The following is a 17,968-nucleotide window of genomic DNA, read 5'->3' on the forward strand; positions in this document are numbered from 1 at the left end:
TGAAACGCTACAGAAAAGATCTGTAACTCAGCCAATAATTGCCACCCACACGTGAAAGTAATGTCTTTACAAAGCTTGAAGTCTCCTTTTTTAAATGAAGTAAATCATATCAAAAACAAATATTCTCGGTTTAAGAAATCCGTATGAAAGCAACAAACTTGTACAGTTTCTCCAGCCCGAGCTCATTAACTTTAATTTGACCACACCCACACACGCGCGAGCTGTTCTCATGCAAATGATCCACATGAATGAACGCAGAGCTGTTAACGCCCTCATCAGCTCGAAACAAAGAATCAGCGACTACAGTATTTCTCTGCTTTTCATCAGTTTGGAAGACTGTTTGTGCAGTGGATTTACCTTGGATTTACCTCAGAAGAAGACGTTTTGATTATGAGAACAATTTTTAAGGTAAGAGACATAATAGTAAGTGTTTTATTGTTGCATAAACTTTACATTGTAGATACTAAACTGGTGCCAGCCTAAAATGTTATGAAATGAGATGCTAGTATGAGTGTTTATTCTAATATGGTGAATATTTTATTCCAACCACCAAGAAAAGGTGCTAACACCAATTCTCGCCCAGGACAACTGGAAGATGCTAGGGACTGGAAGATGCTGGCTGATCTTGATCAACGGCTTATTTTTCCACCTGAGATTGCCACCACTAACCTACGACCAGATATTGTTTTGTGGTCTGGATCAGCACGCATTGTTCAACTGATAGAGTTAACAGTGCCATGGGAGGATGCGGTAGATGAGGCATATGAGAGGAAGAAACTGCGGTATGCTCATCTGGCCACTGAAGCAGAACCACGAGGATGGAGAGTCCGGGTTTATCCAGTGGAAGTGGGTTGTCGAGGTTTTGTGGCACACTCTACAACCGGGTTCCTCAGAGACGTCGGATTCAGAGGCCAAGAGTTGCGTCGCACAGTAAAGAACTTATCTGAAGCAGCAGATAGGAGCAGCAACTGGCTGTGGTTGAGACGGAAAGATTCTAGCTTGCTGTGTACAGGCCGCCATGCTACGGTTTCGTAGAATTCTTGAAAACTTGAAGACTCTGTTGGTTTATTTGTAGAGGTTGTATAGTATTTACAGTCATTGCGTTCCTGTGTATATTGCGTGAATGACGGGTGGTTAGGCAGATATTGTGTTTTGCGGTAGGTAGTATGCCATACGGAACTGTTGCCACTGAAACTGCATATTAACGCACCAGTGGGGCTCGACAGCCTTAGTCAAACGGGTTGGCGCGTATGGTTTTGTTGCGGAGAGATTGTGGTTAGGTCTCAGCAGCAGGAGGGACGCCAGAGTCACTGTCGAGCCCTCTTGAGGTGTCGTGGGCTAGTCGACGAAACACTGAGGACGGAAGGTGCCCACTTGAAGACCCTAGAGATGTTCCCTACTCCGCTCAATCCAGACGGTTGTCACGCTGGTCCACTAGGGAGACCATACTGTAGTTGCAGCCGTCGTGTGTGCTGACGCGCCAAGTACACTGCAGTCGTTAACGCCGGACAGAAGGGGAGTCACACCACCATATGGAAAGAAGCGTAAATGGCTGAAGCATAGTTTACTGTAAATCTACGTCTTAGTGTTGCTTGTCTTGGCGAAAGCCAAGTACAAATCAGCATGAAGTTTTAACATCTACTCTCGTGTAATGGAAATCATTTACAAAATACATATACATATATACACTGCCGTTCAAAAGTTTGGGGTCGGTAAGATTTTTAATGTTTTTAAAAGAAGTCACTTATGCTCACCAAGGCTGTATTTATTTGATTAAAAATACAAAACCAACCCAGTAATATTGTGTAATATTATTTCAATGTAAATCAGCTGTTTTCTATGTGAATATATAGTAAAAAGCATAATTTATTCTTGTGATCAAAGCTGAATTTTCAGCATCATTACTCCAGTCTTCAGTCACATGAACCTTCAGAAATCAGTATAATATGATGATGTGATGCTCAAGAAACATTTATGATTATTATCAATTTTGAAAACAGTTGTGTACCTTTTTTTAGGATTCTTTGATGAACAGAAAGTTAAAAACAACAGCATTTATTTGAAATAGAATCTTTTGTAACATTATAAATGTCTTTACTGTCACTTTTGATCAATTTAATTCCTCCTTGATGAATAAAAGTATTGATCCATTTTATTTATTTCCCCCAAAAAATAAAATAAAAATTCTTACTGACCCCAAAGTTTTGAACGGTAGTGTTTAATGTTACAAAAGATTATTTTTCAGATAAATGCTGTTCTTTTGAACTTTCTATTCATCAAAGAATCCTGAAATAAAAATATAAATAACTGTTTTCAACATTGATGATAATGAAAAATGTTTCTTGAGCATCAAATCATCATATTATACTGATTTCTGAAGGATCATGTGACACTGAAGACTGGAGTATTGATGCTGAAAATTCAGCTTTAAACACAAAAATAAATTACACTTTACTATATATTTACATAGAAAACAGCTGATTTACATTGAAATATTATTTCACAATATTACTGGGTTTGTTTTGTATTTTTAATCAAATAAATTCACCTCTCCCCGATCTCACATGCTCCTTGTCACCTGAGTTCTAGAACTGCACTTCCCATCATTCCCCTCTGCTATCATTAGGTTCCATCCCTGCCTGGTTTCTCCATTCAGTCTCATCACTCCCACCTGTTAATCGTTACCTACCCTTTATCTGGACTGCTCAGTTCTATGTTCTTTGCGAAGTCTTGTTTTGCCACGCTACATGCTGAATCAGAAAGTTATTGTTTATATCGACGACATCTTGATTTTTTCAGAGACCCTCGAAGCACACGTCCAGGATGTGCGTGCAGTCCTCAAACGCCTAATTGAGAACCAGTTATACGCCAAGACTCAGAAGTGCGAATTTCATCAGACCCGGATCGCCTTCCTAGGATATATCATCAGCGCCAAGGGGGTTCTCATGGATGACAGCAAGGTCAAAGCTGTGGTGGACTGGCCTCAACCTTCCTCTGTGAAAGAATTACAGCGATTCCTGGGCTTTGCCAATTTTTATCGTAGGTTTATACGTAATTTCAGTCTCATTGTGGCTCCTCTAACATCTCTTCTCCAGGGGGGGGGGGGGGGGGGGGGGCGCTTCCGGTGGTCTTCCGAATGCACTTCAGCGTTTTCCCGGCTGAAAGAGAGGTTCACGTCCGCACCCATTCTCCATCATCCTAACCCGGAGAGCGAGTTTATCGTGGAGGTTGACGCTTCTAGCACTGGAGTTGGTGCAATCCTGTCACAACGCCACGGTAACCCCGCTAAAATGTTTCCCTGTGCTTTTTTCTCCCGCAAGCTTAATTCGGCGGAGCGCAATTATGATGTGGGCGACCGAGAGCTTCTGGCCATGAAAGCAGCCTTGGAGGAGTGGAGGCACTGGCTGGAGGGTGCATGTCAGCCTTTCACCGTCCTCACTGACCACAGAAATCTTGAATATATCAGGTCCGCCAAGCGTTTGAATGCTCGTCAGGCTCGCTGGTCACTGTTCTTCTCTCGATTTAATTTCAGGATCACGTACAGACCTGGGTCCAAGAACGGGAAGGCCGATGCTCTGTCTCGTCAGTTCGAGGAGTTCAATGAGATTTCCAAGCCAGAACCCATCCTTTCCTCCACTCTGATCGTTGCTCCAGTGCAGTGGGACATCATCTGGGAGGTTACCGAGGCACAACAAGCTCTTCCTATTCCGCCGGAATGTCCAGAGAATCGCCTTTTCGTGCCTCTCGAACTCCGTGATCGGGTGCTTCAATGGGTTCACAGCACACTCAGCGCTGGACATCCAGGTATCTCTGCTACAGTACAGCTAGTCTCCAACCGCTTCTGGTGGTCCACCCTCCGGGCTGATGTTATCAAATTCATTCACCAATGTTCCATTTGTAACACTGTCAAATCTTCCCACCTTAAACCTGCATCTTACAGCCATTGCCAGTGCCTCAACGCCCATGGTCTCATATCGCTGTGGATTTCGTAACTGATTTGCCTCTGTCTCAGGGATTTACCACAGTTCTGTCAGTCGTGGATCGCCTCTCCAAGTCCTGTCGTTTTATCCCCCTGAAGGGTCTGCCCACTGCCATGCAGACTGCGGAGGTGCTTCTCAACCACGTATTTCGTCTTTTTGGTCTCCCCGAGGACATCGTCTCCGACCGTGGCCCCCAGTTCACTTCCCGCATTTGGAGAGAACTCTGCTCCAAACTCAACATCAATGTCAGCCTCACCTCGGGATACCATCCGCAGGCCAACGGTCAGGTTGAACGGTTGAACCAGGACCTCATTCGCTTTCTGCGGACGTACTGTCACGAGAACCAACAGGACTGGAGCCGCTTCCTGGTCTGGGCGGAGTACGCCCAAAATTCCCTGGTAAAGCCTGCCACTGGTCTAACACCCTTCCAGTGTGTTTTAGGTTTTCAACCTCCCCTCTTCCCGTGGGCAGGAGAACCGTCAGACCTCCCTGCGGTGGATGCGTGGCTGCAACGCAGCGAGGCCACTTGGAATGCCGCTCATGTCCATCTGCGACGTGCCATCCGTCACTATCAGCTGCATGCGGATCGAAGGAGGCGTGAGGGTCCCCGGTATTGGCCTGGTCAGTGGGTCTGGCTTTCCACCCGTGATCTGCGTTTGAGGCTCCCAAGCAAGAAGCTATCCCCTCGCTTCATCGGGCCCTTCAAGATTCTTCGGCAGATCACTCCGGTCTCGTTTCGGCTGGAACTCCCAGCACATTATAGAATCTCACCCACCTTTCATATGTCTCTTTTCAGACCCGCTGCTGCTCCCAGGAGAGAGGAGGTCCCTGAGGAGGTCGGTCACGTGCAGGCTCCCCCCATTGAGGTCGGAGGCGAGGAGGCGTACCGGGTACGAGAGATCCTGGACTCCAGATGCCGCGGCGGGACACTGCAATATTTGATTGACTGGGAGGGGTATGGCCCCGAGGAACGTTACTGGGTCAGGTCTCAGGACGTCCTGGACCCTGCTCTGCTTAACACTTACCATCACACTCACGCAGATCGTCCAGCTCCAAGACCCCGTGGAAGACCTCGTCGTCCAGGTCCTCGCTTCCGGAGCCGCTCGCAGGAGGGGGGCTCTGTCACGGAGCGCGCGGCTGTCACTGAGCGCGCGCCTTCACCTCTCCCCGATCTCACACGCTCCTTGTCACCTGAGTTCTAGAACTGCACTTCCCATCATTCCCCTCTGCTATCATTAGGTTCCATCCCTGCCTGGTTTCTCCATTCAGTCTCATCACTCCCACCTGTTAATCGTTACCTACCCTTTATCTGGACTGCTCAGTTCTATGTTCTTTGCGAAGTCTTGTTTTGCCACGCTACATGCTGAAACGTGTGCATTTGTTTCATGTCAGTGATTCCTTGTTTTATTACCTGTTTGAATAAAGTGCTGCAGATGGATTCGACTGCCTCTTCTCCGTCATTACAATATATATATATATATATATATATATATATATGTGTGTGTGTGTGTGTGTGTGTGGGAGTGTAAAATCTAAAATGTATTCCCAAAATCGTGCAGCCCTATAGTTTGTCTTGATATCAACATGTTTACAGGTGTTTATTTATTTTTTAGAAAGGGACCAGATGCCACTGGATGAGTCCTGCTGACTTCAACATTCACATGACTCTGTACATGAACATAGTAAAATGAAAAATCAAACACCTTGGACATGACAGGTATATTGGCTACTATGTTTCAGGAATGGCACAAAGGTGTGTGACTGTTAAAGTCTTTGTCTTTATATCAGTGTGTTTACTAATGTGCTTTTTGTCCTTTGTTGTGTATCCTTGGATTATGTTGTGTTGTAAATAAATCCAGACAACCTAAAAGCCATTATTTTTTAAATTTCTTCTCATTCTTTGTGCAAGGCTCCTCATAATGATTGGGCCTGATAACACCTAATAGGGCCATTAGGGGAGGGTCTTTGTCTTCTCAGGTGTAAAATGCATTCATATTAATGAGAGATTCACGCCTCCTCGCATAAAGCTTTCTCACACAAAACACGTCATACAAATTTTAAATCAATATATGTTATCTAAATGAGTGTGCAGGATGATTTTCACATAGTTTTGGAGCAAATATTCTAGGCTACGTGATACAATTTTCAAAAGTCTTGTGAAGAAATAATCACTATGGGTTTTATGACCTTATTTCAGTGACATTTGTTTTTTGTTTTTTCACAAACCACGCATAAACGTTATTATCTTAAAACTTCAAACTTTTACATACATGCTGCTGACATCTTACTGTAGCAGAGTTTGTGCTTAATACAATGTAATAAGACTTTAGCCATGAACATGTTATAAGTAACAGAAATAAGCACAAATGTCAGAGCATGTCAGAACACCTCCAGGACCCAGAAAACACCTCAGACCCCAGAGGGTTAACCTTGTCAGGGTCCATACTTACTCCCTCAGAAGAGATGATGTTCCCTAGAAAAGAAACAGACTGAAAAACACATTTCTCTGTCTTGAGAAAAAGCCCATTCTCTAACAGCCTCTGAAGCACTCGCCTGACATGCGGAACGTGTTCCTGGAGAGAAGATTAAACAATCTATATGTCATCCAGGTAGACATATTCAATTCAATTCAATTCAAATTTATTTGTATAGCGCTTTTCACAATACACATTGTCTCAAAGCAGCTTTACAGAAAGTGCATTTCGGAAATGTACATAGAAAAATACAGTTAGTTAGTCAAATATTAATTTATGGCATAACATATCGCCGGCTTTGAGTCGTCTCTTCACAGGCGTCGAGTCGTCTCTTCACAGGCGTTGGGGCATTTGAAGTCTCCGTGAGAGGCTGGATACAAACTGGAGCTGACGAACGCTATTTACCTCGGGACTAGCGTCCCGAGATAACAGCAGAAAGGCAGATGGGAAATAATTAGCATAGCTGATGTTCATAATGTTAATGCATTCGAACTGATTCAGCAGTAGTATTAAAGGTTAAGCATTAAGTGAATGCTTGGTTAAAGAGATGCGTCTTTAATCTAGTTTTAAACTGGGACAGTGAGTCTGAGTCTCGAACAATGTCAGGAAGGCTATTCCAGAGTTTAGGAGCTAAATGTGAGAACGCCCTTCCTCCTTTAGTGGACTTAGATATCCTAGGAATGACCAGAAGCCTCGAATTTAGTGATCTTAAAGAGCGCGATGGATTGTATGGCAATAGAAGGTCCATTAAATACACAGGAGCTGAACCATTTAGGGCTTTATAGGTCAGTAGGAATACTTTGTAATTGATACGTAACTTAATAGGTAATCAGTGTAGATATGATAAAATAGGTGTTATATGATCATATTTTCTTGATCTAGTAAGAACTCTAGCGGCTGCATTTTGCACTAACTGTAGCTTGTTTATTGAGGATGCAGGACAACCAGCTAATAAAGCATTACAGTAATCTAGTCTCGAGGTCATGAATGCATGAACTAACTTTTCTGCATCAGAAACAGATAGCATGTTACATATCTTAGCAATGTTTCTAAGGTGGAAAAAGGCTGTTCTTGTAATATATGAAATATGATTTTCGAAAGTCAAGTTGCGGTCTAGTATAACACCCAGGTCTTTTACTGTGGTGGATAAAGTAACAGGACATCCTTCTAAATTAAAGTTGCATTGTAAGGGATTTTGTGGGTAGTTTTTTGGACCAATAAGTAGTACCTCCGTTTTATCTGAATTTAATAGCAGGAAATTACACGTCATCCAGCATTTTATATCATTTAGACACTCTGTCAATTAAGATAAGTTAGTGTTTTCATCTGGTCATGATGAGATATATAATTGAGTGTCATCAGCATAGCAGTGGAAATTAATTCCATGTTTTCTTATAATATTACCAAGTGGCAGCATGTATATTGAGAATAGCAGAGGGCCTAACACCGATCCTTGCGGCACTCCATAGTCCGCTGACGTTATCTTTGATTTTTCCCCATTTAAACAGACAAAATGGTAACGGTCTGATAAGTACGATCTAAACCAGCTTAATGCCTGTCCCTGAACACCAGTGTAGTTTTGTAGTCGATCCAAGAGTATTTTATGATCTATAGTGTCGAACGCAGCGCTAAGATCGAGTAGAACTAGTATTGAGATACAGCCTTGGTCAGAAGCTAAAAGTAAATCATTTGTAATTTTAACTAGCGCAGTTTCTGTGGTATGATGCGGTCTGAATCCCGACTGGAATTTTTCATAGATATCATTTTCTTGCAAGAAAGAGCACAATTGAGCGGACACAACTTTTTCTAGTATTTTAGACAAAAATGGAAGATTTGAGATGGGTCTGTAATTTGCTAAGTTATTTGGATCTAATTGCGGTTTCTTAATGAGAGGTTTTATTACTGCCAGCTTGAAAATTTTTGGAACATGACCTAAAAATAAAGATGAGTTAATAATATTAAGAAGAGGCTCTTCCACTACAGGTAACACTTCTTTCAGTAGTTTAGTGGGTATTGGATCTAATAAACATGTTGTTGGTTTAGATGCAATGATAAGTTTATTTAGCTCTTCCTGTCCTATAGTTGTAAAGCGGTGTAGTTGTTCTAGAGGGGCCATAATTGAGGTTGAATCATAAGACATCATAGAGGATTGTATATTTACAATTGTGTTTCGGATGCTTTCTATTTTCTCATTGTAGTAGTGTCACATGCCTGTCCTGTCTTGTGTTGCACATGGGTGTTTTGTTATTTTGGGCCATGTGCTCTGGTCGTTGTCTGATCCCTCCCCCTCGTTACCTGATTATTGTTTGAGTTCTTCCACCTGTCCCCTCTTGATTTGTTCCCTTCTTAAGTCTCCTCTTGTTTGCAGTCTTTGTCGGATCGTTGTCTAATGTCTCCTGTTCCCCGTTCCCCACTTCATGTTAAGGTTCAGTTGTTTCATTCTTATTTATTGTGTTTTTCCCCCTCGTGGGTTTTTGCTTTGTGTTTGTTTATTTTTGTAATAAATTACCATTCTCTGCATTTGAGTCCTCACACCTTTTTTTATCTTGCACGTTCCGTGACATAACGATCCGACCAAATGAGGACTCAGCGGAGAAGAGGGGCCATGCCAGAGACTGTTTACGTTCTGTCTACCCAGCGAGAGACTGTTCACGTTCCGTCTGCCCAGCGAGAGACTGTTCACGTTCCGTCTGCCCAGCGAGAGACTGTTCACGTTCCGTCTGCCCAGCGAGAGACTGTTCACGTCCCGTCTGCCCAGTCTGAGACAGATCCGGAAATGCCCATTTGTGTGGCCGCCAAGGCACTCACGGACTATCTGGAGCGTCTGGCTCGGATCCTGGACATGCCCGTGTCTGCTGTTCCAGAGCCGGAGCCAGTGTCTCCTGTTTCAGAGCCGGAGCCAGTGCCCGTTCCAGAGCCGGAGGCAGAGCCAGTGCCCGTTCCAGAGCCGGAGGCAGAGCCAGTGCCCGTTCCAGAGCCGGAGGCAGAGCCAGTGCCCGTTCCAGAGCCGGAGGCAGAGCCAGTGCCCGTTCCAGAGCCGGAGGCAGAGCCAGTGCCCGTTCCAGAGCCGGAGGCAGAGCCAGTGCCCGTTCCAGAGCCGGAGGCAGAGCCAGTGCCCGTTCCAGAGCCGGAGGCAGAGCCAGTGCCCGTTCCAGAGCCGGAGGCAGAGCCAGTGCCCGTTCCAGAGCCGGAGGCAGAGCCAGTGCCCGTTCCAGAGCCGGAGGCAGAGCCAGTGCCCGTTCCAGAGCTGGAGCCAATGTCTGTTCCAGAGCCAGCGCCTGTTCCAGCGCCAGAGCCAGTGTTTGTTTCTGTGTTTGTGTTTGTTCTTGTGACTGTTACAGTTCTTGTGTCTGTCCCTGAGACGGTGTCTGTTGTTCCTGAGCCGGTGTCCGCTGTTCCTGAGCCGGTGTCCGCTGTTCCTGAGCCGGTGTCCGCTGTTCCTGAGCCGGTGTCCGCTGTACCTGAGCCGGTGTCCGCTGTACCTGAGCCGGTGTCCGCTGTTCCTGAGCCGGTGTCCGCTGTACCTGAGCCGGTGTCCGCTGTACCTGAGCCGGTGTCCGCTGTACCTGAGCCGGTGTCCGCTGTACCTGAGCCGGTGTCCGCTGTACCTGAGCCGGTGTCCGCTGTACCTGAGCCGGTGTCCGCTGTACCTGAGCCGGTGTCCGCTGTTCCTGAGCCACCGTCGTGGCCACCCGAGGGGTCTTCACCGCCCTGGCCGCCCGAGGGGTCGTCTGCTTCGCCCTGGCCGCCCGAGGGGTCGTCTGCTTCGCCCTGGCCGCCCGATGGACTGTCTGCTTCGCCCTGGCCGCCCGATGGACTGTCTGCTTCGCCCTGGCCTCCCAGGAGTAAGCGTTCTGTCCCTCCCGTCCCGCCCTGGTCTGTCCCTCCCGTCTCGCCCTGGTCTGTCCCTCCCGTCTCGCCCTGGTCTGTCCCTCCCGTCCCGCCCTGGTCTGTCCCTCCCGTCCCGCCCTGGTCTGTCCCTCCCGTCCCGCCCTGGTGTTTCCTTCCTGTCCGACCCTGGTCTTATGGAGCGTCTGGTAGCCGCTCCGTAGGGAGGGGGTAGTGTCACATGCCTGTCCTGTCTTGTGTTGCACATGGGTGTTTTGTTATTTTGGGCCATGTGCTCTGGTCGTTGTCTGATCCCTCCCCCTCGTTACCTGATTATTGTTTGAGTTCTTCCACCTGTCCCCTCTTGATTTGTTCCCTTCTTAAGTCTCCTCTTGTTTGCAGTCTTTGTCGGATCGTTGTCTAATGTCTCCTGTTCCCCGTTCGCCACTTCATGTTAAGGTTCAGTTGTTTCATTCTTATTTATTGTGTTTTTCCCCCTCGTGGGTTTTTGCTTTGTGTTTGTTTATTTTTGTAATAAATTACCATTCTCTGCATTTGAGTCCTCACACCTTTTTTTATCTTGCACGTTCCGTGACATATAGTTCATGAAATCATTATTACTATATTGTAACGGAATATTTTGCTCTGGTGATGTTTGTTTATTTGTTAGTCTAGCCACGGTGTTGAATAAAAACCTTGGATTATTTTGGTTATTTTCTATTAGTTTGCGGAGATGCTCAGCCCTGGCTGCTTTTAGAGCCTTTTTATAACGTGACATACTGTCTTTCCACGCGATTCTAAAGACCTCTAAATTAGTTTGTTTCCATTTACGCTCTAAGTTACGAGTTTCTCTCTTGATTGCATGCGTAGAACTGTTGTACCATGGTGCTTTAGTTTTCTCTCTAACCTTTTTTAATCTAATTGGTGCAACAATATCTAGTGTACTAGAGAACATGGTGCTCAAACTGCTAGTCATTTCCTCTAGTTCATCTGGTTGTTTGGGTGCACTGATCAGCTGAGATAGATCAGGTAAGCTATTTGAGAATCTATCTATAGTGGTTGGAAGGATTGTTCTGCCTGGTCGATAACGTGGCGCAACATGACAAATTTCAGCAGTACGTATTACGCAAGATACCATGTAATGATCAGTGAGATCGTCACTTTTCGGTATAATATTTATATCAGTTGGATTGGTTCCATATGATATAATTAAATCTAGTGTATGATTTAGACGATGAGTGGGACCACTGACGTTTTGCGTGACCCCAAAGAGTTTAATAAATCTGTAAACGCAGCCCCTAATGCATCATTTGTATTATCTACGTGTATGTTAAAGTCTCCAACAATTATTGCTTTATCGACATTGACCAATAGATCTGAGAGAAAGTATGCAAACTCTTTTAGGAAGTCAGCATAGGGCCCTGGAGGTCTATATAGGGTAGCCAAGGCTAGAGATAATATGGATTTGTTTCTTACATCTAAGAGCGTAACATTTAGCACAAGTACTTCAAACGAATTAAACCTGTGACCTGTTTTCTGAGTAACATTAAGAATATCTCTATAGATTGTTGCAACACCGCCGCCACGACCGATCAGACGGGGCTCATGCTTATAACAGTATCCTGGTGGAGTAGACTCATTTAGACCGAAATAATCATTTGGTTTAAGCCAGGTTTCAGTAAGGCAAAGTACATCGAAACTGTTATCTGTGACCATTTCATTTACAATGACCGCCTTAGGTGTGAGCGATCTAATGTTTAGAAGACCTAGCTTTAGAAATTGTTTTTGTTCACTGATATTTAGATTTTCTGGTTTAATTACAATAAGATTTTTGCTAGATCCTACACTAGATTTATTGTTTGGCCTCACTAAGCGAGGGATAGACACAGTTTCTATATAATGTTCTACAGTACTTATATCAATTAAGTTGGGACAGCAAAGACTGTGATTTGGACTTTGACTTACTAGTCATATGGTGTGTAACGTCTTGGAGATGTTGTCCGACAGAACAGCCGCTCCGATTCTGCTGGGGTCCAGGCCATCAGCACGGTAGAGCCTAGGTCGCTCCCAGAACAGATTCCAATTATTTACAAAGAGCAGTTTCTGTTCATTACACCATGACATTAACCATTCATTTAGAGCCAATAATCTACTGAACCTTTCTTGTCCTAGTCGGTACGTGGGAAGCGGTCCAGACACGATGATCGTTGCTTCAGGCGATGTGCTGCGAACCGTCTCGATCAGGCTTCTGTAGTCCTTCTTCAGAACCTCCGTCTGCCGCAGCCTGATGTCGTTCGTTCCCGCGTGTAGCACGACAGCTCCGACGCGCTCGTCACCGTTCAGGATCTCGGGAATCTGTGCAGCGACATCAAGAACATGAGCACCAGGAAAGCAGTGAGTGCGCACCTTACGCTTACCTGAGGTAGCACGGACATGACGGACCATGGAAGTGCCGATGATCATGGCGGCGTCACGTTCCGACTCGCGAAGAGGGGAGAAGCGGTTCCGGGTGGAAATCTCGAAGACCGGGAGGGGCGGGGAGGTCCTTGGTCTGGTCCTGGCTGGTGTCTTCCGCTGTGGGATCACCCAGGGTCCATGGTGTTACCTCGGTGCCGGAGTGAGTGAAGGCAGAGATGATCGCGTCCTCCTGGGCAGAGAAACGCACGGAGTAGACGAAGTCGGAGTCAAAAAGTTACTAACCACTGACTTGTGAGCATCGGCGCGTGATGTTTCAAGCGCTGATCGCCGATCTCGCAGCTCGGCTTGCTTCACCAGTAGAACACGGATCTGCTTCTCCACCGACTCCAGCTCCAATCGTACCGAAAACAGCTCGAATGTGTCCTCAACTGCACTCAGAGGTAACGTTAGACACACATCCGATATGTTCGCCATTATAACAGATGAACAGTAAATTAGTAGTGATACTACCAATATCACTACTAATTTAGGACTGAAATGATGGATATAACCCGTATCCTTTCAGTGAAACGGGTGTAAAATGAGAGGGTCGATAGGCGCGAGGCCACGCGTGAAATGCTAGCGGGCTAAAGGCTAGTAGCCGAGCATCGCAAAGTTGGATCTAAGTAGCGATATCAAAGCAATCCGATTGTTTTTTATAAGGAATAGTGTCGAGGATAAGTTCACATGATATAAAAATAGAAAGTGCTTGTTTATAAATGAGTGGTAAAGAAGAAAATCAGGGATTAATGAATCAATTCGACGGAGCTCCAAACACATACACAGACCGCACGCACAAACACAAACACAGACCGCACAGACCGCACGTAATACATATATGAACTGATCTACCATATCTCTCAGCACGTCATTGATGAGTGCCTGGAAAACCGCCGGGGAGTTGAACAGCCCAAAAGGCATGACCAAGTATTCAAAATGCCCCCTGGGGGTGTTAAAGGCGGTTTTACATTCATCCCCCTTCTGAATGCGAACCAAATAATAGGCGTTACGTAAGTCCAGTTTTGTGAAAATGGATGCTCCCTGCAACCTCTCAAGCTGAAGACATCAACGGCAAGGGATAGGTATTCTTTCCCGGGATGTTGTTCAGCTCTCGGTAATCAATACAAGGTCGCAGGGAACCATCCTTCCCCCATCCGCCCCCGTTGGAGAAGAGGAAGGCTGGATAAAACCCGCTGCGAGAGAATCAGAAGTATATTTCTCCATGGGCTCCCTCTCAGGAATAGAAAGAGAGTAAAGTTTGCCCTTAGGCAGAGACTTACCTGGCAGTAAATCTATGGCACAATCATACGGACGATGCGGAGGAAGAGAGGCAGCACGGGACTTACTGAACACTTCCTTCAGATCGAGGTACTCCCTGGGCACGTATGATAAATCCACTGTCTTCTCCTGAAACACAGATCCAGACACAGACGGACAAGCAGGCACACGGAGTTCAAGCCTAAATCCACTCTTGGATTGTGCCGCACCAGCCAAGGATGGCCCAAAACTATGGGTGCTAACGGGGAGTCCATGAGGAGAAATGTGATGTTCTCAGTGTGGTTGCCTGACGTAATGAGGGTTATGGGACCTGTGGTATGGGAAATATGGGGAAGTTCTTGTCCATTAGGAGCATTAACAGAGATCTGATGGGTGAGTGGTGTAATGGGGAGGTGAAACTTGTGGGCGAAGTGAAGGTCCATGAAGTTACCTTCAGCTCCGGAATCAAGCAATGCCTGGCAGGTGTGAGTGTGGTTGGCCCATCTCAGTCTTACCGGAAGGAGAGTTGATGGTGAGGACTTCTCGGCGGAGATCCCACCCAATAGTAGCCTCTTCATTACTACCGGGCTTGCTCTTTTACTGGACACGAGTGTAAGAGTCCTGTGGATCTCCGCCTCTCTTTCTCCTCCCGAGAAAGCCGAGCTCTCCCCACCTGCATGGGCTCATGATTAACGATGGGACTGACCATGTTCTCCTCACTGGCCAACCGACCCTCTGTGCCTCCGGAAGTGCGGACAGGGCGAGTGTATCGCTCCATGCGGTTGAGGCGAGCATCTACTCGTAGAGCCAGATCAATAAGTCCGTTGAGATTCTTGGGAAGTTCCAGGATGTAGATCTCCTTTTGAACACGGTCGGCCAGTCCATGCAGGAACATATCCCACTGCGCCTCCTCGTACCACTTGCACTCTGACGCCAAGGTGGGGAACTCGATGGAATAATCAGTGACGGGACGATCACCCTGTCTGAGATCCGCGAGCAGTCTGGCAGGTTCCTTGCCCACCACCCCACGGTCGAATACTCTCTTTATTTCGGCAGCGGGTGTCTGGAACGAGGCGCAGCATGGGACTTGATTCTCTCACACCGCCGTTCTCCAATGCTGCTCGACCATAATGATGGCAGAGATGTGACGTTTCCGTGTGAATTCCCTGCTACTTGAAAACAAAGAAGATGGCGGCTGCTGCTGGCGAACAGTGGTCTTTGGAATCGGCTTTGGCCGCGACTCTGGAGGTCTTGGAGTTAAACTTTTCTTTGAGAAAAGAACAAAGAACGGCAAGTCATTCTTAAAAAAGGAAGATGTGTTCTGAGTTTTGCCGGCCGGATACGGCAAAAGTTTAATATATCAACTAGCTCCGCTGGTGGGAAAACGCATGGGACTCACTCAGCCACAACCGCTCGTTGCTCTGGTTGGTTGTAGCGCTATCCTATTGTGTGCAGAGGGAATCTGAAAGACAACTGTTTATCCCGCCCCTCCGATTGAGGCATGCCAATGGTGAGTTCCCAGACCTAACATCTTGATGTGGGTCTGGCTTGCCAGGCTAACTCTCTGACAACAACTGCTTCTACTACTCCTGACAACACACACAAGGTGGCGCGAGTTTCGAACCCCCTTTATCCGGAAGCGACACTCAGACCGAGCAGAACACGTAGGGTGCTTCTCAATTCTTATTTGTGCATCCTCGTTTCCTTTCCCCGCGTCTCAGCTCCACCCCCTGTAGGATACGAGTGAAGGCTGGAAGGAAAGAAAATGAGGACAGAGGAATCGAATTAAAGTTTTTTTATACATTGGAATACTTGATCCCTCGAGTGTCACTTCACAGCGTCATCAGCAGCGCTCAAAGGATCTGCCTTTGTTGTTGAAGTTTGGTTATTTAAGAAATTAGTAATAAATAATAATAAAGCAAGATACCCGGTTGAAATATGTGAGATGTGTGGTTTATATAAACTACAAAGGTAAAGTATAAATTAAAATGATTGTGAACGATGTGAAGGGGAGGAGAATGTATACGTGAAGAATGAGCACATGTATTATTTCAGACTCATCGCTGATAAAGATTATGAAAAAAGGGATTGGTGAACCAGGCGTGACTCTTGCTGTCACAGGTGACTTTCATGAGGTTTATCTTTTCTTCTGTGCATTATGTTGAATAATAATCAGAGTATGACAGCAGGACTAGATAATGTGTGTGTTGTGTTCAGATCTTCAGGTGGAGTCTCCTGAGAGAGTGACAGAAGGACATTCAGTCCGTCTGACATGTAAAAGCATGAAACCCACCCAAATAATATATAATTCCGATATATTTATTTATCGGTTTAAACCAAAGGTTGGACTCGATATATTGTTCCTTACAACTTACCAAAGATCCAGTGATCATGGATATTGACATGCCGCTAGGAATCCTGTGTGCCTGATTTTTTGTCGGTGTTTATTTAAAAACATCCCTTTATGCAGAATATACAATGGTAAATATTTAATGGATGTGTTGTCAAAACAGTATATAACAATACAATATATGGGTATGATTTTACCCCATAATTCAGCATACTGGCACAAAATGATAACTTTAAATCCTCCTTTCTCTGCCCGGATCCAGTTGTTTCTGTGAATTGCAGCGATTAATTTGCTCCTCTGTTCTGTAGTTTTCAGCAGTCTGTAGAAATATACCTTAGATTTCTTGTCAAATCCAGTTTTAGAATCAATCTAAAACTTATAAATATCACTAAACTAAAAATCTAAAAGAAAAAGAAGAAGAGGAAGATGAAAAAGAGGAAGATAATGATGATGAAGAAGAAGAGGAAGATAGTGATGAAGAGGAAGAAGAAGAAGAGGAGGAATGCACGATGAGCAGACATGGCCACAAATACATCAAAAAGTGGTTTGTTATACTTCCTCATCAAATATTTAAAATATAAAATACAAAAAAACAGGTGTGAGAAATGTATTTAATTAAAATACAAGAAATTTGTTTATAAATACAAGAATACAGAATATAATATTTACATGGAATTATTGAATAAGTGACATTGACAACTCTATTGACAATATATCTTCAAGAGGTGGGTAATAAGACCAAATCTGACTTCATGATAATGCTATATATATATATATATATATAAGCAATAATTATAAAGCAAAGAGTCGTTAAGTTTTTCAGGTAAAGAATAGGTCTATTTAACAGTAGCATTCAAGTCAGAAATAATACAGAAATTGAACAATAAAATCCAAAACAGAACACTGCTTCACTGTTTGAGCTAAAGGTGATTCTTATTATAGCTGCTTATTAAGTGATTCATTCATTCAGTGATTTCATTCAAAAGAAAGAAAACAGAAAAAGACAAACTAAATGAGCAAGTGATATGAATGGAGTTGGACACATGCAGATAAAGCTTTCGACTTATACTTAAATATATTAGTATTCTCCAAACAAAGAAATGCAAATATTGTGAAACATAAAATGGGGTTTAAAAAGATGTGTACATTTCTGAAATACATAACTTATACAGTTACCTCTGATAACAGATCACTCTAAATTGTACTGTGGACTCATGCATTTTCTCTAAAGCTGCTTTGAAATTATATGTATTGTGAAAAGCGCTATACAAATAAATGTGAATTGAAATTGAATTGAATTCAGTCACACCTGACCTTGACCAATGACATATTGGAGTACATATCAGTAACCAGCATTCTAGTTCATAGTTCCTGGCCACCAGAGACTGTTAAACAAGTCACAAGGACTGAACCCTAAACATTGTCTGTAAATACAGCAGAGCTAACTGAAGTCGGGGAGGCAACATTTAGACAGTATAATCTTGTAAATGTAAAAGGTGATACCCATGTGGCTGTTGCACGTGTGTCTGATAGGGAGATTCCACGAAGTGGGAACAGCACACGAAGAATAGCACTTCACAAACGTTGGAACTGGGTGACCTACCAAGTGGTAAGCATTGGAA

This window comes from Siphateles boraxobius, unplaced genomic scaffold, assembly GCF_051911475.1.
Source record: "Siphateles boraxobius isolate OS27281-9 unplaced genomic scaffold, OSU_SipBor_1 204, whole genome shotgun sequence".
NCBI lineage: Eukaryota > Metazoa > Chordata > Actinopteri > Cypriniformes > Leuciscidae > Siphateles > Siphateles boraxobius.